Genomic DNA, 24,126 nt, shown 5'->3' with positions numbered 1-24,126 from the left:
TCTTTAATATCCATTTCTTCCTGTTTTAATAGAATTTATCTGAAAAAGCTCTGCATCTTCTTTGCTCTTTACCGCCTCTTCATATATTTTTAAACAGCAGTGATATCGCTTCTCTTTTTTTTTTTTCCTAGACTAAACCAAAGCCTTCTTGCTTCCTCTTGTGTGAGCTGCTCTAACCACGATAGTATTCCTTATCTGCATCTGTCTTGGTTCTTACTAGAACACAAGAAAAAGGTGCACATTATTTCAAACTATTGCGTGGCTTGTTAGGGTGCTTTCTAGTTTCACAGATTTTTTTTTCTCCTTTTTCAAACGTAATTTATATTCACTATTCTCTATTCATCTGATGGCCTCTCTGCCATAAAAAATCTGTTAAAAATATTTGTTATTGGATACTTGAGGACACACAGCAGTTGATTCAAAATTCTAAAATGAAGATTATTTTATTGTCCTTAATGTATTAAGTATCTTGAGTTTTACTTCTAGGTCAGACCATGTTATATTTCATCATTAATGTACAGTGCTACCTTACTACATTTATTCTTCTGGATTTTTCTTCTGGATTTTCTGAAAAACATGCCTTTCAGTCCTTGTATTCCAGTCATAATCTTCCACTGTGTTTGCTGCCTCTGCAATATAGGGTTTCACATTCTGTGTTAGTATATCAGGTTTTTGTTAGGCTTGTTCCATTAGTATCAACCACTTCAGCATTTTTAGGGATCACACCCATTTTTCTAGTCACATAAGGCTTCGGTAGTTCTTTCAATAACTACTTAACCTTTCCAGTTAATGTCTTCTACAATGTTATCTATTCCTCTGTCCATTAAAACAAAATGTGAAAATAATAAAACCCTCTTTTGCCATTTTCCAATTCTTAATAGTCATGTTAGCTGGTAAAATGTGAGCCAATATTAGAGTATATGATTTTTTTGAATGAATGAGTTCTGGAAGACAGAAGATGATGGGACTCTCCTTTGAAACTCTGCATAAGCTATTTATTAATATAAGAACTATTATCAATAAAGCTATATTTATGAAATATCATCAAGGTATTAACGAATATCCATTAATAGGATAGGGAATCCATTAACAGGCTGGGGGATGAAGGGATTGAGAGCAGCTCTGCGGAGAAGGACTTGGGGTACTGGTGGATGAAAAGGTGAACATGAGCCAGCAGTATGCGCTCACAGCCCAGAAAGCCAACCGTATCCTGGGCTGCATCAAAAGAAGGGTGGCCAGCAGGTCGAGGGAGGTGATTCTGCCCCTTTGCTCTGCTCTGCTGAGACCCCACCTGGAGTACTGCGTCCAGCTCCTGTTCCTCAGCACAGGAAGGACATGTTGGAGTAGGTCCAGGGGAGGGCCGCAAAAATGATCAGAGGGATGGAACACCTCTCCTATGAAGAAAGGCTGAGAGAGTTGGGGTTGTTTAGCCTGGAGAAGAGAAGGCTTTGGGGAGACCTTATTGTGGCCTTTCAATACTTAAAAGGGGGCTTATGAGAAAGATGGGGACAAACTTTTTAATAGGGCCTGTTGCAATAGGACAAGGGGTAATGGTTTTAAACTAAAAGAGGGTAGATTTAGACTAGATAGAAGGAAGAAATTTTTTACAGTGAGGGTGGTGAGGCACTGGAACAGGTTGCCCAGAGAGGTGGTAGATGCCCCATCCCTGGAAACATTCAAGGTCAGGTTGGACGGGGCTCTGAGCAACCTGATCGAGTTGAAGATGTCCCTGCTCATTGCAGGGGGGTTGGACTAGATGACCTTTAAAGGTGCCTTCCAACCCAAACTATGCTATGATTCTATGAATGAGTATGGAAATATTTGGAAGAGTCTGGGTGATAATATAGTCAGGCTTTCATGTCTAGATCCTGCAAAAGCTCAAAATAAAAGTATACTTAGTTGTTCTTCATTCTTTATATCTTGATTCCTTGTCAACTTTGTCAAACTTACGTTTTCTCCCAAATTTACTTACAAAAAATTACCTTTTTACTTTTTTTCGAATAGTTTTTTTTTACTTTGTGGCATGTTGTTGTTCAATTTAACTTGACAAATATGGATGTATTATACATATAGTACTCAAGTTATAATTGAGGGAATGATAATATTCTGTTTTGTTGAAATTCCAACTGATAGGAAATTAAGTATGCAAGTAGTCATGATCAGCAGAAGAGTGAAAAACTGAAAGGTGTATCTTGTTAACTGCTTGTTTAAAGGGCAGAGTTATTTTCATAGATTGCTTCTGTACTCATGGTGTTGGTAGTTGCAAATATCTGCTCTCCCAATTTTTCTCCCTTTTTTAACATTGAGATAGAAGACCTAAACAGTTTTCCTTCTTCACAGGGTGCTGATTTGTCTATAAACAGACAATTTGTTAACACTATAAAAAACATTGATTAATTTGGACAGTCTTCTGGTTATATATCTTGGTCATACCAACTAAATTGTTTCTGGATTGAAATGTGTTAGCTTGCAATTCATTCATTCTCCCAAGTGAAGATATGTTGTGTTTCTTATTAGCATTGAGCATAGGTGTTTAAGAATACCATTCTCCTCTGAGAAACAGAAAATTGCACAGCAGAGAAATTCCTATGTACATCTGGCAAGGCTTATATTGATTATGTGAACCCTTCTCTGCTTTTGTGAGCAAAGCCAGGAAATGAAATTAGTGCCCATATCTTTTTTTATCCTAGACCGATAGACAATCTCTGCAGCTTTATGTAAAACACAGAAACTAGTAGTTGTAGTATTGATATCACTTTGCGCCAAACCTTAAAACACATAGGTTCTTTCTTCAAAATTAGAGTATGTATCAGGTGCTCTGTTTTCTCTGTACTCTATTTTCTCTGTGATCATTGAAGTTAGTTTTGCAGTTGTAGTCTTATCTTAGTTGTAGTCTTATAGGCATTATATTAGACATAAAAAACTTTGTAATGCAAATAAGTACTATTTTCCTGATAAATCTGGTATGCAGAACTGGGCACATGGTTAAAGACAGTTAGGAAGCGGTTTCAAATCCAGAAGAGATTCTTCTGGGCCTTGGCTATGAATGGAAATGAAGGAAGGTGCCCCTCTGGACCTCTTGTTCACGAACAGAGAAGGACTTGTGAGCCATGTGATGGTGGGAGGCTGTCTTGGGCAGAGTGATCATGAAATGATAGACTTTTTGATTCTTGAAGGAGTGAGGAGGGGGCTGTGCAAAACTGCCACCTTAGACTTCCAGAGGGCAGACTTTGGCCTGTTTAGGAGACTGGTCGACAGAGTCCCCTGGGAGGCAGCCCTAAAGGGCAAAGGAGTCCAGGAAGGCTGGACATTCTTTAAGGAGGAAGTCCTAAAGGCACAAGAGCGGGCTGTCCCCATGTGCCGAAAGACGAGCTGGCAGGGAAGAAGACGGGCCTGGTTGAATAGAGAGCTTTGGCTACAACTCAGGAAAAAGAGGAGAGTCTGCAACCTTTGGAAGAAGGGGCAGGCAAGTCAAGAGGACTACAAAGGTGTAGTGAGGTTGTGCAGGGAGAAAATTAGAAGGGCCAAAGCCGAGCTAGAGCTCAATCTGGCTACTGCCGTAAAAGACAACAAAAAATACTTCTTCGAATACATTAGCAGCAAAAGGAGAGCTAAGGAGAATCTCCAGCCCCTAGTAGATGGGGGAGGGAACACAGTGACAAAGGATGAGGAAAAGGCTGAGGTACCTAATGCCTTCTTTGCCTCAGTCTTTAATAGCAGGGCCAATTGTTCTCTGGGTACCCAGCCCCCGGAGTTGGAAGATAGGGACGGGGACCAGAATGGAGCCCCCATAATCCAAGGGGAAATGGTTAGTGACCTGCTGCACCATTTAGACATTCACAAGTCTATGGGGCCTGATGAGATCCACCTGAGAGTACTGAAGGAACTGGAAGAAGTGCTCACCAAGCCCCTTTCCATCATTTACCAGTAGTCCTGGCTAACTGGGGAGGTCCCAGTTGACTGGAGATTAGCTAATGTGATGCCCATCTACAAGAAGGGCCGGAAGGAGGACCCGGGGAACTACAGGCCTGTCAGCCTGACCTCGGTACCAGGAAAGCTGATGGAGCAGATCATCCTGAGTGCTATCACACGGCATGTAGAGAATAACCAAGGGATCAAGCCCAGCCAGCACGGGTTTAGGAAAGGCAGGTCCTGCTTGACCAACCTGATCTCCTTCTATGACAAGGTGACCCACCTAGTGGATGAGGGAAAGGCCGTGGATGTTGTCTATCTAGACTTCAGTAAAGCCTTTGACACTGTTTCCCACAGCATTCTCCTGGGGAAACTGGCTGCTCATGGCTTGGATGGGTGTACTCTTTGCTGTGTAAAGAACTGGCTGGATGGCCAGGCCCAAAGAGTGGTGGTGAATGGAGTTTACTCCAGTTGGCGGCCGGTCACAAGCGGTGCCCCCCAGGGCTCTGTGTTGGGGCCAGTTCTGTTTAATATCTTTATTAATGATCTGGACGAGGGGATCAAGTGCACCCTCAGTAAGTTTGCAGATGACACCAAGTTGTGCGGGAGTGTTGATCTGCTTGAGGGTAGGAAGGCTCTGCAGAGGGATCTGGACAGGCTGGATCCATGGGCTGGGGCCAATTGTATGAGGTTCAATAAGGCTAAGTGCAAGGTCCTGCACTTGGGCCACAACAACCCCATGCAACGCTACAGGCTTGGGGAAGAGTGGCTGGAAAGCTGCCTGGCAGAGAAGGACCTGGGGGTGTTGGTTGACAGCTGCCTGAATATGAGCCAGCAGTGACCCAGGTGGCCAAGAAAGCTAGTGCAATTCTGGCTTGTATCAGGAATAGTGTGGCCAGCAGGACTAGGGCAGTGATCGTCCCCCTGTACTTGGCACCGGTGAGGCCGCACCTCGAATACTGTGTTCAGTTTTGGGCCCCTCACTACGAGAGACATTGAGGTGCTGGAGCGTGTCCAGAGAAGGGCAACGAAGCTGGTGAAGGGTGTGGAGCACAAGGCTGATGAGGAGCGGCTGAGGGAGCTGGGGTTGTTTAGCCTGGAGAAAAGGAGGCTGAGGGGAGACCTTATCACTCTCTACAGCTACCTGAAAGGAGGTTGTAGCGAGGTGGGGGTCGGTCTCTTCTCCCAGGTAACAAGTGATAGGATGAGAGGAAATGGCCTCAAGTTGCACCAGGGGAGGTTTAGATTGGATATTAGGAAATTTTACTTCACTGAAGGGGTTATCAAGCATTGGACCAGGCTGCCCAGGGAAGTGGTTGAGTTGCCATCCCTGGGGGTATTTAAAAGACATTTGGATGAGGTGCTTAGGGACATGGTGTAGTGGTGGACTTGGTAGTGTTAGGTTTACAGTTGGACTTGATGCTCTTAAAGGTCTTTTCCAACCTATACGATTCTGTGATTCTGTGATTCTGTGAAATGGACTCCAACTATGAAGTTCCACCACAAATGGCAAGGGAGATTCTCAAGCCTAATGCTCTCGTTAGGAAGATGCCATTTAAAAAAGCCTCTTCTTTCTGAGAAATTTTGTCATATGATCAAAGTCTCCATCAGGTATTCTGTTGCTTAGCTACCACCAGTCCCTTGGGCAGATTGGTTCTCCTGGGTTGTAGTGAACACTTCAGGTGAAGGGTTTGGACAATATACAGTAAATTAGATGCCCTGAAAGCCTTCAGTGAATGAGGTCTGTAAAAGCTGTATGCTGAAGTTTTAACTCTTTCAGATTTGTTAGAGCATCTGCCTAACATATGTTACTATATTTAGTATCATACTTTCTCTCCCCTCCCCCTCTTTCTCTGTGTTTTCTTTAAATAAAATTATATGTTTCTTATGTCATATAAACTAAAATTTAGTTCTGAAGATTACCACAAATGTCACTGAACAATGGACATTACATGCAGGAAAACAACCTGATGTCAGGAAATATAAAAATCAAGGGACTGTTTTCCAATGGCAATAGCATTTACATTGTTTTGAAATTATGTAAGTTTTTGTCTGTAGGAAACCTGCCATCTTTTAAGGAAAGATGTAAATAAAGATGATTCCAGTCTTAATTCATTTTAAAAAAGCATATTCACTGCTTATAGAAAACATAGATTTTTAGGAAAGAATTACTTCTGTTGATCTTACAGATATATATTATTGCTGTGTTTAGCTTGTAAAATATGTGCAGAATTCTTCTAAAGGGAGAAATTTGCTTAAAAGCTTCTTCTTTTCACATACAATTTAAAAAATGCAAATACTTTGGTATGGTCACTAGTTTATCTGCCACATTTGGTTTACTGATAACATAATATAATTTAATTTTACAATATATATTTTCTGCATGGATAGGGTTATACAGAGTTCTTTTCCAGAAAACTTTTTGGGGTACACACTTTTTATCAGCATTGTTTAATTTATCCTTAAAGGAAAAATCCCACTACACATAATGAAAATATATGCAAGTATCAGGCTTCTCTTCAGCCCTAAACATTGGACCAGTCTTACGGCTTCTTTTTGAATGCCAGTCACAGGGTGCAGATATCATGCAATATTACATGTTTTTCCAGGGCTGGCGCCTGGCTGCTCTGTAGATTCCTGAGGCAGTTCTGTTAGCACTGGTGAGATGCCTCCAGGTCCACCATGTGATTAAGTTGCAGATGGAGGACTTGCACCATGCACTTTTCTTTTTCCTGTGTTGATCATAATAGGGAATCTGTGGTCCTTCTCTGTGAGATTGGGTATTTGTACATGCTTTAAAAGCAGCTATTTGCCCCTTTCTAAAAATGAATTAAGAAGCCTCCAATTTTTAGAGAAAATTGTCATATCTTTTCTAACAATGCTGTAATGTATTACAGCAAGCCTTTCCAAAGCCTTATATCTGTTAGATTTTTAATTTGATGCTATATAAATCTATTTTGAATGATTGTTTATCAAAACTAATTTCTTATGTTTACATACTAGCTGAGAAAAAAATCAGTGGTGAATTTAAGACAATTCTTGAGCAAGTACCTGATTTGGGATATCTCTATTCATTGATAAAGAACTGAAAAAAAAAATGTGCAGGATAAATAGCATAATTTCTGAAGTAAAAAAATATCGAGTGCTCTTTCTATACAAATATGTCTCAAATATTTATGGTATAAAATGGAATTGTTTCAGATTATCCAAATATTGATATTTATAACTTTGGTAATGTGAAATGAGGTAAGTACGTATTACATACAGAATCTACTGAAATCTGGGAGATTTAGATTAAGGTATGGTTTACGCTTACCTTTGGCATGTAGAAGGCCATTCCTGATCCTTACTAATTAAAAGTAGTAAAATGTTCTAGCTTTATTCTTAGAAAAATCTTTTCAGCATAGATTTTTTTTATTTCTAGATAAGTGCATGTGTAGCTAATCCTTTACTAAAATGGCAAACTTTTCCTGAGCATATCCTCACTGTGTTTTATCATACTATTTAAGAACTATTAATTCTTTGTCTTTGTAACAGTCTCAAATTAATATTTGCATAAAATCCTTCAGATCATTCCATTATTTTGTTTAATAGGGTTTCCCTCTTAAGATTACAGCCTTTTCCAATAAATTGCAAATTATGCAAACAAAGTACGCCTACTTAAGTTTGGCAATTTTTCATTGCCAAATGACAATTGTTTCACTGTTCATTTGTTCAAAGGATTACATTTTAAATTAGTGAACTAAAATGAAAAAGTGCATGTTTCTGTTCTCTTGTTTGTAACCCATAATTTTCCTAAGGCCAATTTAAGGTATATTGTCTTTTAGAATGACATTAAATTAGACCTCAGTCATCTGCTTCCTGTCACTTTCTATTATTTTGTACTTGTTCATCAATCCTTGGGGGAAATCAAAGCCTGTGTGGCTCCCATTTGAATCTGCATAATTCTCAGTGATGGCTGGGTCAGGAGGTGCCTCCCCATGATATTTAAATTTCTACCATAACTGGAGCCATTAACCCTTCAATGACGTGGTCATTCCAATAATCTTGTTAGTATGTATTGTGTTATTCATTAGTGCAAGTAAAGTAATTTAAATCTTAAATTTAATGCCAAATTATGGTATTTTGATTTTAATAAGAATGTCAATGGATTTTTATAATACTCGTAATCTTTTATTCATGTATGCATTTATTCTTAAGTACATTCTAACTACATGTGACAGCAATTTTTATACAGATCCTTTAGTCTTTTTCTTCTCAGTTCTGAAAATAATTTAAATGTATTAATTGAGTTTCTTAATATGCAAACTATTGTGCTCTTAGAAGCTAAATGCTGCTTGTACTTAAGTGCCACTTGTAAAACTCAGAGTAACCAGAGTTACTGCCTCCGACGGGAGGCAGAGCATGTTCTGTTTGGTGGTTGTGATGATGCTGCAGCAGTCTGTAGCCGGAAAAGTAAAGAACGGCCATCACATCGCACTAACGTAACTGAGCAGGCCGGCAGAATTAGCCGCCTCAAGGGGAGCAACAGAATGACAGAAAGGTGTAGAGGAATCCAATACATTTAAAGCTGACAGTCCCATAAACATGGCTGAGTAGAAGAGATGGGGAGAATGAGGGTTTTTTACTGGAGCAGTAAACATCCGACAAGGAGACACACTGAAGGTAGTAGCACTCTCTTTTTCAGGAACGTGGCATGGTAACAGCTGATCCTTCAACTGAACGATCATATCCAGTCAATGCTGGTCTGTATGTTTCTTGTCCTGGCTTAACTTTACAGTCTTTATCTTGGCTTCTACTCTGAATGCCTGGGAAAAGGCTCTTAGTTGCTTCTGCAAGTTTCCAGATCTAATCATATGTGTTGATTTTATAAGATGCTGTGGGAAGTTCAGATCCTCATCTTGTTGTTAATTCAAGGCCAAGTAGTATTAATTATAAAGCGCAGTGGATTTGCACTCTCCATGAAGGCAATAAATGCTGGATAACAAATGGTGGTGAAGTTTGAAAAGCTCTACTCCCTTCTGTCTCCAGGCAAAGTAAATCATTAATGTGTGCCTGCCTAGGAATCATTCAATCCACTAGATTCTCTGAATCATACAAATCTGCTGAGAAACAAGGTTTTGAGACCCTATCCCAGCTTCTTTTTTTGCAAGCATCAGATCACCTCGTAGATCTTAGTCAAATATCTAAGTATTATACTGTTTTCACCTTTTGTTATGGCTTTTACCTTGTTCAATGAATTGACAGATAAAATCTTTCAGCAAATGAGATAAATAAACACTCATCTTCTCCCTCGTGTACACAAAGACCTGGATTCTTCTGTGTATCTAGTTTACACTGTGGGGCTGTCAGGGAGATGGTTATAGCTCTTTGATTTTCCACGTAGCCCCAGGCCTCTGCGTTGCTTTAACCTATGCCAGCTGGCACTGGTTCCCAAGGGACTGTTGCAACATGGGTTTTAGAACTCCCTGCACTTTGTCTATTCTTCTTCCCCACTTAAAGCACAGAAGGCTGCACACAGAGTGGACAGTAAATGACCTAGCTACAGGGCACCCTTACCACGTAGTTACAGTAAGAACCTGTTTCTCTGGGTCGTGTAGATATAATGTTGGAGATACCAGACCAGAAAGAAGAAATATGTGGAAAAGTGTTTATATTTTTGGTCATGCCATGCTGAGTGTACAGCTCAAGAAACAGTAATGATCGCAGTCTCTCATTTTTGGAGCATATCCTCCATGTGCTTCTTGGACTGTCACTCCACTTTACAGTAGGCAAAAGGAGTTAGTATTGGTCAAAGAGCAGGTAGGAGCACCCTTGCCCTTTAGGAATAAATGTATCCAAACATAATCCAGCCTCTTAGAGATAAGACAAAGGAAACCAATTGCTTCATCAGATGTTTTTAGCAAAGGGACTTGGACAAGAGCTGGCCCATCACAGGCATCCCAGCCATTTATACTGTAGGTCTGACTTCTTCCTTTGAAAGGATTCCATGCAATGACTCCAGATAATATACTAAAATCTCAAGGCATTGTAGAGCTGGACTTGAAACAAAAAATGTTATTTTGATTACTGTGATTAGAGGTGATTCTTCCACTATTTTACTGTCTGACCCAGATGCAAGAATTTCCCAGTTTTCAGTTAATGTGAGGCTCATGGACCTGAGTGTTTGCTCTATCAGTAGAGACTGCCTCTGGTAGCTACTGCTTCTCAGTTGAGAGTCCTGCAGTGTCTTTGGCTATGGCATTTCTAGATGTTTCAAATATACTTTAAGCTGTCAACTATCTCAATTTTTTAAATAGATTCGATTTGTAGATGTGTTGAACATCTTCAAAGTCCATTGCTTTTTATGTATATTCAGCAGCTCTAAGGCCTTGTTCTCCAGATCTGCCCTTAGTTTGGCTTTTTTTTGTTTGTTTGTTATTTTGGTTTTTTGGGTTTTTTTGTTTTTTTTTTCAAAAATGCCAAGAAAGTTTCAGTTAGTACACCATTAAAAAAAAAAAAAATCAGGAATGCCTGAATAATTTCAGGTATACCTGAATAAGATAAAGTATCTCACTGTGGAATGTTTTGTAATGTAGCAGGCAAAGGTGTAAAAATGCATGATGAAGCTAGATAAAGTCAAATGGAAAATAAGAGCACATTTTTAACTGCACAGATAATTAACCTTTGAAAAAACTTATCAAAATATGTTCTTCATTTATCAGTCAAAAAATTTCATTTAATTTTGGTATCTTTCTAAAACATATAACTTCTTTTAGCTAAGTACTGAAATTCCTTGGTGGTTTTGTTACCTGACATCTTAAGAAAGAGGCTACATAATACCTTTTACCTTGTAATTTTGTAGACTAAGACATAGCTAGTCTGCAAATTGCACCTGCAAAAATAACCTTATTTGTGCATCAGTGAGCCAGAATACAGCAGATCCTCCAGCCCTCCTCAAGCCAGACACTTGCTAAATGGAGAACTAAACCCTACAGAAAACAGCACTTTGCCCATTACTTTTCTGTGAACAGGGAGAAAAGAGTGGGCAGCAAAGAGTAGTGGATGGAGTACATAAATTCTTGCATTTCTGACCATGACAGTTCTTGAACACCTTTTTCTGGCTGCTGAGGGTACTGTTGAGTTGTGAAAGGATCCTACATGCAAGGCAAGGTGAGGAAGGTATAGGGAGGAAAGAAGAGGATGACTGTAGCAAAGGGTATAATTAAGACATCACAATGGTGATAGTATTTAAAGAATTTGAAATGAAGGTGGCCCAGAATACATTTTAACGTTTATGATTTGGGAAAATTGAGTGGCATTATTTGATTTCTTATGACACGAGCTTCGTTTTTGACCTTGGGCAAGCCATAGTACTCTTCCTGCTAAATGAGAATAATAGCACGTCTACCTTGTGTAGTCTGAAGAGGTGTAAATAAAAATGAAAAAATGTTGAAATACAACAGAATGGAGTATATAATGGCTTAAGTTTATGAAATCTAGTATAACACAGTGGCTATTGTAATTAGTTTTCAGAGAAAAGCAAAATGAGATAATACATGTGTATCTATAGAAATTATATAATCCAGAAGTATAGTACTGCAGATGGCTCAATATTGTCTTTATTTAAATTCTATTCCTATTTTGGTGTAATATGAGAATAAAAAGTTCAAAGCATAATAGATTTGTTTATTTGTGTTAGTTTTTCTATGAATGCAAACCATTAACCCAATATGCTTCCAAGACAAGTTTAATGACTGAATTTCCTGCCAATGCTTAGGACCTTTCAAGATAAGCACACATGGAAAGATATGCAGAACGATGGCATCAGTTCTTTTATGGAAGTAGGCTGAAGCTTGATTAAGCTTGCTGAATCTTTATTTGCTAGATTTTCTCATAGAATGCGGAAATGGTCCAAAGTAAAGACCTGTAATTGACAATACATTTATTTAAACTACAAGTAGAGGGGAATAGAAATTAGAAATATTCATGGTGGTTAGGTCTACTGATGGCTTTTAAACTTGATGGTCTGAATTCAACCCTTGGATTTGGAAATCCCCGTCTATCAGAGATTGAATGACATCACTCTGTGCCCGATGTGCTTGATTTGGTTTTCTTACACATCCATTCACTGTTGGCAATAGGTCTAGGTGTACCGTTAGTTTGACACACTGTGTCTATTCTAAATCCCTTATCTGATCCTTCCCTGCCTTGCTCTTCTGTCATCTTTTACCTCCATATGTAAAATCCAAAATCTTTGCTTCCACTTTCCATCCATTTGGCTTTCACTAAAAGCATATAAAGATGGTAATGAGGATTATAAATTGTAAGAAAATGTACATTTTTTTCCAGCTGAATATTTTCTTATCTTTTCTAAATATACTAGACCCTGTTGCTTATTTTTTAATTTATGGATAAAATTGAAGGAAAACTTGAGACAGTTGGATATAGAGTATGAAGATCTAAACTGTACAGGAGGTAGAAGTCCATTCCCTCAGTATGGAAATACTTTGGTTTTATATATCGCTCTGAGATAAACATTGTAAAATAAAAAGTTCAAAAGATCATTTCAGTTAAAAATAAAAAAAGAACATATTCTAAAAATACTGAATTAGAAAGAATGACGGTTACTATGTGCACATTTCTGCTGGCAGTATTCTTCTTCATTTGAATTTAACCTTGAGATTATGTAGAAGAAATACTGCAACAAGTTATGGACATGTGCATTGTAATTACCGCCCTTGCCTGTTCTACCATGCTCCAGTATACAGGGATTTATTTTTTTTATTTGACAGAACAACACAGAATAATGCAATGGTCATATTGAGAGAAGATTGGTAACATATTATATACAGTGCTATTATTTTCAGGTCCCAAATATCCTTTCCACAAATTTAATAAAGCCTATATTAAAAAACTATGTACCTTTAAGTTCTTTCCATTAACTGGAAAATAAATTTAGAAACTTGTTTTTGACATAATAACTTTGTTCATTTATTTTAGAAAGAATATCTACATTCCTTCAAAAATTCTGAACTTTACAGCGAGGATTTATTTGTATTTGTGAGATAGCACTTACTACATGTCGTTTTATGCAATACTCACCTCCTCCAGAAATCCACCTGTAGTTACAAGTGCAAAGTTTAGTTATTTTTAAAGAATTCAACTCCTATTCAGGTATTAAATAAAGTAACTCAAAATATAATGGAAGTATTAAACCTTATAATTATTGTAGTTTCCAATATAATAGAATTGAAGTTTGTTAAAGATTGAGTAGGAGAAAAAATGAGAACAAATTGAGATGTGTTTTTCTTTAAAGCAAACAGAGTTTTTATGTATTGCAAGACACAGACTTTTTTTAAAACAAGTAAAAAGCATAAAAAAACAAATGTGCCAGCTCTGACATTTCCTGTCTGATGACAACGATGAGATCCAGCCTGTTAAGGGCTTAAAATGAATGTCTTGTCTAATTTGTGCTCTTCATTTTTATTTCTTTCCTCCCAACTGTCTCATTTTACCCCACCTGTCAGACACATCACACTTTCACACCCCTACCTTACTTTTTCAGATTTTACAAGATTTGCCTTTTGTTTTTCCCCATCTTAAATGTGATCCAGCCTTTTCTCTTTAACTATTCACTTTACTTTTTTGCCTCTTCGTTGTTTAATTTCCTCATCTGTGTGCTATTTACTCTTTTATTTCTTAAAAGAATTCTAGAACTCTTAAGGAAAAATGGAACAGTACATTTAAATAGCATCGAACATAAATAAGAAAAATATTAGAGCTTAAGGGCATATATGTTTCCCTTAAAACAAAACAGTAATTACATGATGTCTTTAATAATATAGTTTAAACAAAACATTAATGGATTCCCTAGATGTACTATTAATGTTATAAATGTTTAAGATGTTTATTTGCATCTTGTTAGAATTCTGGTATTGTTAGAATTTTGTAAACTCTATGCAGCTGAACAACAACAGAGTTCTAATAAGCACCGGTAAGAGGCATGCAACTTGCAAGTCACTAAGCTTTTTTCACATATTGATTTCTAATATCTGAGATATAAATCGGCTTCTCATAAATTGACTCTGATTATATCTTACTTATTTTGGATAATTTCATGCTCCCTAAAACAAGTATTTCCAATGTTTATATATTGGGCATGAGTGGCTAAATAACTATAGGTAGTCTGTACTATTAATTACATTAATTACATTTGTTTAGTAATAACATTTGGGTCTGGATAAAATATCCTATGCCTTTGAGTGTTAAGAAATTTTGTTAAAACATCTAAACCACTGAAATATAGATGCAAGTGCCAGAAATTTAACTTAATAAATAACGATGTCAGTGTTTGATTTGAAATTTGGTTGACTTGCTTGAGGAGATGGTTAAACCATATAGTCTTAATTTTTTAACTAGATATAATTGACAATAATTGACAATTGAATTTAGTTTCTTTTTAACTTGTTGAATCCTTACTTTTATAGTTCTTTCCATTTCTTTTTATTTCATACTGAAAAACATTTTTGGCTTTACTTTAAAGAGGGCACTGCTGCTTTCCTGTTGTGATAATCCTGAATTTTATTTTTATGAGGGTTTTTTTTCAAATATCATTCTACTTTTTCATTTAAAATTGCTAAATATGTTCTGTAATGCTGCCTGTCACACATTAATGTCAGTGACTCTAAGCTATGTTTAAGTTATCCACTGGCATCTAGTAATTATCCAGAACCATGAAATACAAGGCAATATTCTCTGATGTGTAAAATTTCAATTCTGTATCTAATTCTTCAGTCTTAAACACATCTAGAAAAAAGTCTCAGTTTAACTTTTGGTATTAAATGTTTTAAAGTTTGTGGGTTTTTTCATCATAGGTCCTTTAAACCTGAAACCACTGTAGCACAAACCAGTTGAAATACATGTCCAAACTGAAATGGTATGATGGTGACCACACAACGTATGTCACACTGTAAACATGCTTATGGCTGGCTCTGCTGAAACTTCCTTCATAATATATGTTGATCCTTTAATGCTGTTCTCTGACAAGGTTCTTATGAAAGTCTTAAACTGCATCAGAATGAATCATAATATATTTTGCTGGTAGGGATTTCAAACAATTGAATCTCCATTACACAGAATTTATCTAAATCGTTGATAACTTTCATCTTGTAACATGCTGAAGATGTACAATAGCAATACTGTAAATGAGTGTAACATGAAGCTCTTGCTTCCTCCCAAATCTTATTTTCTGTCCTCTGTTTTGAGATACTGCTTCATACCAAATGCATGCATATAGGCACAGTATATTGGTATCAGACACAAAGTATGTGAATTCTGATACCTTTTCATCAGTTGTACACCAAGAATTCTATTTTTTAAATGATATCCTGCCAGCTTTTTCACAATCCATTAATTCCTGGATCAACATCAGAAGGACTGTCAGAGCCGAGTGAAATTCTTGTAAGACACAGATGTCAGGATCAAAAGTCAGAGACATTCTCAGAACAGCAGGGAAGCTTGCTTGTTAGACCTTAATCGTAACAATTAGTATCTGCCATGTGACATTCTCTATACCCTGCCTATATTTCTGTTAAGTCCCAGGCATGCTGAAAAGAGAAAGTATTTACCGAAGTTGGATAGAAAAGTACATGGGTTATTAGTCTTCTTATTTCCCTTTTTGCAGTCTTCTTATTTCCCTTTTTTGCCACTATTTGCAAACTTTTCTGTAGTGTCTTACCCTAAATGGTAAAAAGAATGCATCAACCTAACTTTAGATTGAAGTAATTTTGCATTAAATATATGTAATTCTGTTCTGAGAAGAATCGATTATGTGAAGGTATTGCTTTAATCTATGTGGTTAATGATTAACTAATCTTCAAGGAAAAGGCTGCTGGTAACTAGATTTACACACTGATATGTAGTTTGTTCGTAGAAAAAAATACTTGTATTCTTAAGAGTTAGTGGTTAGCATTATGCACAATTTATAAGTTTTGTTGTTTGTTGTTTTTAACCATCCTAGCTCTGAATATTTTACTTTGAGACTAATAATCTCAGAATAAAAAAAAAAGAATATTTTTCAGTGCATTAGACAATAGAGGACACTGAAATGGTTAGACTCCTTTCTGCTACTGTATTACATTACTGTATTGGCATTCTAAGTTTAAGCAACCATTTCAGGAATAGACAGGTTTGCAGGCCTGTATTTGTCATTCTTCCCTGTGGTATGCTATAGGCACATTACAGGTTATTTTTGTCACAATTCTTTATCCTCTTTCTTAGTCTTCCTTTAATTATTACATTGATACAGCAAAAGCTGTCAAGCATGCAAACAAAACTTTTCATTTTGGTGTAGTGGAGAAGGGTAAGAAAGAAAAGGGAGAAGAAAAGTATCCTCAAAGTGAAGAAGCAGGATCTTTGAAGCAGTTTAAAGTGTTAATTAATATTAATACTTTATATAACATATATGACATTATACGTATATGTTATGTATAAATAATAGTAAATATAGCAAGCTGGCCTTCTTAGAGATGGGGAAGTTAAGCAAGCTATCCAAAAAAAGCTAGTATTTTCTTATGCATTTGAGAAAAGACAGAGAAAAGTGCTGTGTTAGGGAACAATGAGAGAGTGGCTTAAGGATTCTTACTGTTGGTCTAGAGACGTGAGAAGAGATTTCACTCTCTAGTCCGGCTGGGAGGAGTTGGTCATTTTGGCTGCAGAATTCAAAGTGGCTGAATACAAGATTTTGAGGAAGAATTTAATGACTAAAATCAATCAGCAGAGGGAGGAGGATTAAAACAGAACAGAGAGATTGGGAAGTAGTCAAGAAAAGATTATTGTAGACTGGGGCAACATTTTCCAATGCCCTGTATCTCATGAAAGGAGAGGAGAGGGCCTAGAATGCAAAGGGCTAGGCGTTTCAGATAATGACTTTAAAGAGTATGAAGGTGAGGAATACCAGGAGAGAATGGATTATGCCAGTGTTAGGTTCTTTATAATAAAAGAATAAAAATATTGTTAGACAAAAAGGTAAAGTATAAACAGTAACTTGAGTTTTGGAAGATTAGGTCAGAAACTGGTGAGAAATTTCAACCTCAGAAAAGCAGAAGGTGGTGATAGGTCATAGGAGAAGAAAATAATGGAAGAAGATTATATCCTTTAAAATTTTCAATGAAAAAATCAGATCTGAAAAAGAATAAGAAGGTAGAGAGCACACATATAGGAGACAAATAGGAGGAAGGGTTTGACAAAGAGTTGTAGATGGAAGAAGAACAATGAGACTGGTGACCCCTTAGTTATCCATAATGGAAAATAGCAGCTTTGAACTGAGAATCTGGTCAAGCTATAAATAGAAAGAGCAACTATGTAGTGGGGATGATTTATACCTTATCAGGATAGAAGAAAGAACTACACTTTATACCAGAAATTTTATCCACATTGCCACCTGAGCATTTGTGTTCGGTGAGCTAAGACAGGTTCTGTCTTACAGAATGGTTGAGGTCAGCAGTGAGCTCTGGAGTTCATCTGGTCCATCCCCCCTGCTCAAGCAGGGTCACCTAGAGCAGGTTGCCCAGGACCATGTCCAGATTGCTTTTGGATATCTCCAAGGATGGAGACTCTACAACCTCCCTGGGCAACCTGTGCCAGTGCTCAGTCACCCTCACAGTGAAAAAGTGTTTTGTGATGTTCAGATGGCACCTCCTGTTTTTCATTTTGTGCCCATTGCCTCTAGTCCTGTCACTGGGTACCAGTGAAAAGAACACGGCTCTGTCCTCTTTGCACCCTCCCTTCAGCTACTTATATACATTAATAAGCTCCCCCTGAGCCTTCTCTTCCAGCTCTCCCAGCCTTTCCTCATATGTGAGATGCTCCAGTCTCTTAATAATCTTCATGGGCCTTCATTGGACTCTCTCCAGTATGTCCATGTCTCTCTTGCCCTGAGGAGCCCAGAACTGGAGACAGTACAGCTCCCTCCTGCTGTAGACTTCTGTGATATTTTACACTCTGTTTTTCCCCAGCACGCCATGGGCTGTAGCAGAACTTGCCATCTATGCTTTTTAACTTGTGAAATACATACAGGTGATGTGAAACACGACATTTTTGTTTCTAAACGCACATTTAAACTTTATAGATGCAAGTGTGCTATGGAGCTGTCCTTCTTCATAAGATGAGATGTGTGCAAAAAATTAACTATTTTATTTGTCTGCATTTTGACTTAATCCCTGATATCTTAGGGATTTTGGATACACATAAATAGTAATAACACTTTATTCTTATCTGCCACATATTTTGCATCTTAATATCTGAGAGGAAAATAGCAGCCTACAGGAAAGCCATTAATCAGAAGCACGAAATGCCAAAGGTAAAAATTAATGAATCCACTAATGGCTTTTTCTTCTGCTATCCCTGCTGTTATCATTCAGCTGCTTTCATTTATCTGCAGTTTCCTCACTTTTCAAGAGTATTTACACAAACATGCCCACTTTTAGCATCGCAAGCGTTTAATACTGAAATAGCAGCTGCAAACAAGTAATGCTCTTGGGTGATTTGACTGGAAACATAAAATTACTGTCTTAGAGAGAAAACAAAGTCTGTGAGAAACTGGAAATGAAAGTGTTATAACTAACCAGGTATACCAGGTTTTCAAAGTCTGTATGCATTACACTGGAACTGGTGTATGGAAGCAGAGGTTTGATTGATCATTCTTCGCTTTTGCCTGATAAGAGAAATTCTACAGCAACTGCTAAAAAAAATTCTATTTATTTTATATTTTTATTTGAGAGAGGAAGTGTCTTCAAACTGTGCATGTGTGTGTATTTTTATAGTATTGAAGAATAAATAAGAGTAAATGAACAAGAAAGCAGAACTGTGTTTTGAAGAGGCTTAATTAACTCGCTCTTGATCATCATCTCACCTAAAATACTAGCAGAAAAACAGTTAGTTTAATGTACATGTGTTCCATTTTTCTAACACTAGGTTTTTGGTTATTTGGTTGTAGGCAGAGGTTTGTTTTCATTTTATTTCATTCCAGTTTTATGTCATTCAAAGATTTAAAAAACATGAAGTGGTAAAACCTAAGATTTGTTTTGGGTTTTTTTTATTTTGACACATAAAATATTTAAATATCTCCTGAAAATAACTTTTAAATCCCCAATTTAATTAACTTATTGTAGTTAGTTCTGTAGTATCTAGAAGCTCGGAACATGGACAAGCAGAAATGCCTTTAATTTAATGAGAAGGAAGCACAGAACACAAAGAGCTTCCAACCCAATACAGAATAGCTATCTGGCTACCCATTTTGTTGGTAAGTCAGGACAAGTGTGTTGTTTACTTAACGCCATGATTAACTTTTAAAGATTTGAAGAGGTTCATCCCTTTAGGCCTCTTTAAAGATGCTTTCCTGACTTATACACGCAGTTTTGTGTTTATATATATGTATGTACGTATGTACATATGTACTAATGAAAGTCCATCCTCAGCATAATTCATCATGTATGTGTTACCATCCAGGACCCAATTATACTTCTTCTGTCTGGGAATGTCTGTTTTCCCCTCTATGGTCTATAGAAAGACAAGCTACACTAAAACCAGTTAAGACTCAAAAGAGCCTGAAGTAACTAAGGCGACTGGTGGATTTAAGGCAAATATTCAAGGTAGTTCTGATGTAAATTCTCTTGTGCTGAGGAGAGCCAAGGGATACAAACCTGTTTTATTTTTACTTTTTGAGAAGCATCTGGTTTAAAATGGAACTGGACAGAGAATGAATTATGGCACTAATAGGAGATTTCAATATATGTTTTTTAAGACATTGATTTCTGATATTTGTCTAGTTATCAAGTGCTTTGACTTCTGAAACTTTGCCATGAAAATGGAAATGTCCAGACACAATGCATGACAGAACAGCTGAATTATACTCTTATGAGCTCTGAGAGCATGCAGAATTTTGCATTCTCAGGAGCATTCTATATTAATTTACTTTTAGCTATAAGTCAGAGCTAAAACCTCTTTTTACACCAAAACTGTAGAGGTGTCCAAATCTAAAGAAATTAATGACATATTGAACACTTAGGATAAGAAAGAGAGATCCTTGGGAGCCTTACCTAGTAATAAGTCTTTCAAAGTAATTAGATATTGCTAAAGGCTAGCAGTATTATGATGATCAAATTAGATATTCTTCAGGTATTGACTGTACTGTCATTGACCTCTGACAAATATTTATTTCAGCCTTACTCTTTAATTCTCATCAAACCACAACTTTTCAGTTCCCCCACTTTGCAAGGAAGCTGTATGGTTTGTGTCAAGCATGACATGACATTAATTAGCTCCTATTTCAAATATTCTGAATAGCATTTGGATTTTCTGAGATGGCTATGGTTTACTGGCTTCTTCCAATGGAGTGTTTGATTAAGTGTTCAACCACTGGCCTCTTTGAGCCTATTAAATGTTTTCTGTTTTCTTTCATTGTTAACTTCTGAGCCTTACTTGTCTTTCTTTCCTATCTTTTCTCTCCCTCCCCTGTTTCCTAAATGTTAGTGCTACTCAATTTCTACTCTCTTTTGTTCTAACAGTTTCTGTCATCATTTCCCTTGCTTATTCGAGATTCCTTAATCCTTTACCTCTGTTCTTATCTTTACCTACTACCAAATTTCTTTTACTTTCTTACTCCTCCTTGTGCTGGTTTTGGCTGGGGTAGAGTTAATTTTCTTTATAGTAGCTACTATGGGGCTATGTTGTGGATTTGTGCCGGAAACAGTGTTGATAACACAGGGATGTTTTAGTTGTTGCTAAGTAGAACTTATACTAAATCAAGGACTTTTCAGCTTCCCATGCTCTGCCAGGTGCAGAAGAAGCTGGGAGGGGACACAGCCAGGACAGTTGATCCAAACTGGCCCAAGGGCTATTCCATACCATATGATGTCATGCTCAGTATATAAAGCCAGGGAAGAAGAAGGAAGGGGAGGACATTTGGAGTGATGGCGTTTGTCTTCCCAAGTAACTGTTAGGCGTGATGGAGCCCTGCTTTCCTGGAGATGGCTGAACACCTGCCTGCCCATGGGAAGGAGTGAATGAATTCTTTGTTTTGCTTTGCTTGCGTGCACGGCTTTTGCTTTCCCTATTAAACTGTCTTTATCTCAACCCATGAGTTTTCTCACTTTTACTCTTCTGATTCTCTCCCCAGTCCCACCAGGGGGGAGTGAGCGAGCAGCTGTGTGGTGCTTAGTTGCTGGCTGGGGTTAAACCACGGCACTCCTACATACGCATCCTATTATTCAGGCTTTGTAATTTGTGTATTGAACATTGCACTGTTCATAGAGCATTACATGCATTTGGCCAGTAAATCTAATACATACATTACACTGTTTATTACTCTCTAACTTCAAAGTTATCAATTAAATCTGTGTGTTAAAAGCAGCTCTCACAAATTCTCAACTAGCAGACATCTGCTTTGCACCCCTAGATGTGAATGGCAGGTCAGGATTAGTCCAGAGAATAGAACTGAGTTTGCATGCTGTGCTCATGAAGTTGTGAAAGAGATCTTGAAAGTAGACTTTGGAGGAAGAATTTTGATTCTTGTGAAAATAGTAAAGCAAAAACCCACCCAAAACCAGTGTTTCTTTGGGATTAATAATGCTTGCCATGAGTGACTTGAGAGGCCATAGTCAGAGAGTCATCGTGTATATCTTTTGCATAAAGAAGAAATACAGATAATTAAGAAGTACAGTAAATCAACTAATAAAATTTGAGCAGGGCAACCTTTGGAAAACCTGAGTGTAAACAAATTAGATGGTCTAGAAAAATATACATTATAATTATAAGTAAAAATTTAGAAATGAAATTTTTTACCACTGGAAATTAATGTATCTATAGCTTACATGTTTTTGTTTGCTACAGAAATTAAGCAAATCAGGATGCCAAAAATTAGTATTTGGAAGTAGGCAAGGATTTTCCCTCTATTCATTATTATTTCTTTTTATTATGATAGCCTTTATAATATGTCAACATAAAGTTGAATACTATGTCTACAACCATGCCAGGCAGGGTTTATTTGATAAAAAGTTTCAGAACTGAGATTTCTTGGGCCACGAATGGTCTTTATTTGAAGGGCTAAGGACCTTCCATGTGACACTGAATGGATCACTTGGCTGGAAACGTTTGTTTAATTGTCTAGTATCCCAAATCCCACCTGTCCATTTGAGTGTCTGTGATACTTGTATGTTTAGCGTCATTTATATTCAAACAGAAGATTAGCATTACTGTAATTATTCCTGCATTCCGTTAAAAAGAAGTAAATTATTTGCAGTTCATGTGAAAAAAGCGAGAACAGAGGAAGACTTCTCAAAGTTCACCCAGATTGTCTGTAATTAAATATGGATTGAAGTTAGGTCTCCAGCACCTGGGTCACAAACTTAACTATAGGTCATTCTGCTGCTGCTGGGAGAGTATATGAGTAACTTAGTATGCCATATCATTTAGTTGAAGATACAAACTACAGCCAAAGTAGTTTTCAGAAGGTATAATTCAAAAAGGTATTAAGAAACACTTCCTTTGGTGGTCATGAAACCACTAGATAGAGACTTTTCCAGCATTAGCAAAGAATAAAAAGACAACCAACGAAACCAAGTCATTGAAATACATGAGGGCCTGGATAGCCAGACCGTCGCATTTCATAACAAAGCCCATTCCAATTTGATTACCAGGGACAGTTTGAGAGTTTGTTAGACACAGTAAGAGGAAGGCTGCATCGAGGATACTGACCATAAGTAATTTTGAATGCCACTTATAGTTAGAAACTCAGATTGCTAGAGAGGAAGGGTTCTAGTGCAGGTTAATGAGAGGATAATCTAAATTGGCCCAATCTTGAGCTTAGTTCTCAGAACTGAGAACTCAGCAATAGTTCTGCAATTAGCAGACATTTGGAATGTCTACTGCTCCATTCGACTGAGTTATTTACTGCATTAACTGTTGTCTGAAATCCTCTACTGTTTATATTTATTTATAAAAATTCATATACGGGGTTCAGAACTCTTTGTATAAAAAGCTTTACCCAGCCTAGTCCAGCCTAGAGTCCAACTTGGAACATTTTATTTTTGAGTCAGAAGTCATATAAATACTGGACGTGAGAAAGGGTGTCTAAGAGCACTCTATATTCTGCCTGTGAAAAGTATTCATACACTCAGATATTCTGTTCAAAGATGAAATTTTGGCTATGATAAAACCAAGCTTTCTGTGTCACTACATGTAATTAATTCAGACTCAGAATTATGTTCCAGTCTGTTATTAAAGGTGGTGCTGGGAGAGAAACAAAGAAAGAAAGAGTATAGAGAACTTTGAAACTGGAGAGAGTTACAGATCTCTTCACAATTGCAGAACACCTGGTGATTACGTTAACTGCCAGCATTAACTGCCTTCCTCCCTCATTTGTTTAAATGGTGGAATGTGTATGTAAACCCAATAATACCTAAGGTCTTTTGTGTCCATTATATTGTGGGATGACTATTTTTAGGCATTTAAAAAAAAAAGACAGAAATGCAAAAAAAAACCCCAAACCTTGGAGCAAGCAAGAAAGAGGTGATGCTTTTTCATGAAGTGATTCAAGACAACGACAGAGAAATAAGTTTGTCTTTTAGGCTAAACCTAAGGACTGGAGAAATGGCATTAACTTACAGAAAGTAGAGGATTTTATTCACCACGAGTTAGACAAAGTATCCCACATTACGCGAGCATAGGCTAGCTCATTCTAAGTTAATACTTGTTCATTTATTCATACTATATCATGTGGCCTAATGAAAGGCATTGCCTTTCTCTGCAGACCTGGCCTCCCTCATATCCTTCCACCCCTGCAGTTGCAACGGTGCTATTTTCACTTCTGCCTTCACCAGCCCAGTTGCCCCGGCAAATACTTTGCTCAGTATGAAAAATCCTAACAGAGGTCATACACACTTGAACAATACACTTTTGCTGTTTGCTAGCCATTTTTTTCTCTCCTTCACACCCTTTTAGAAAACACATTTATTTCAGGAAACATTTCTGCTTTAGTCTCTTCATAAAAGATGCATAAAATCATGGGCCCTCAGTTTCAGTTTTCCTGTCTTTCACCTGATGCTTTTGTACCCTTTCAAATCAATCATCCTTTTATTTCATACCTTATGCTTGCATGCTGTTCAGACAATTGACAATACACCTGAGCTTTCACGTCTAAGGCACTTACTTTATACCAATGTAATGACAATAATT

This window comes from Mycteria americana, chromosome 5 (genome assembly GCF_035582795.1).
Source record: "Mycteria americana isolate JAX WOST 10 ecotype Jacksonville Zoo and Gardens chromosome 5, USCA_MyAme_1.0, whole genome shotgun sequence".
In the NCBI taxonomy this organism is placed as follows: Eukaryota; Metazoa; Chordata; class Aves; order Ciconiiformes; family Ciconiidae; genus Mycteria; species Mycteria americana.
This window is presented reverse-complemented; position numbering follows the sequence as displayed.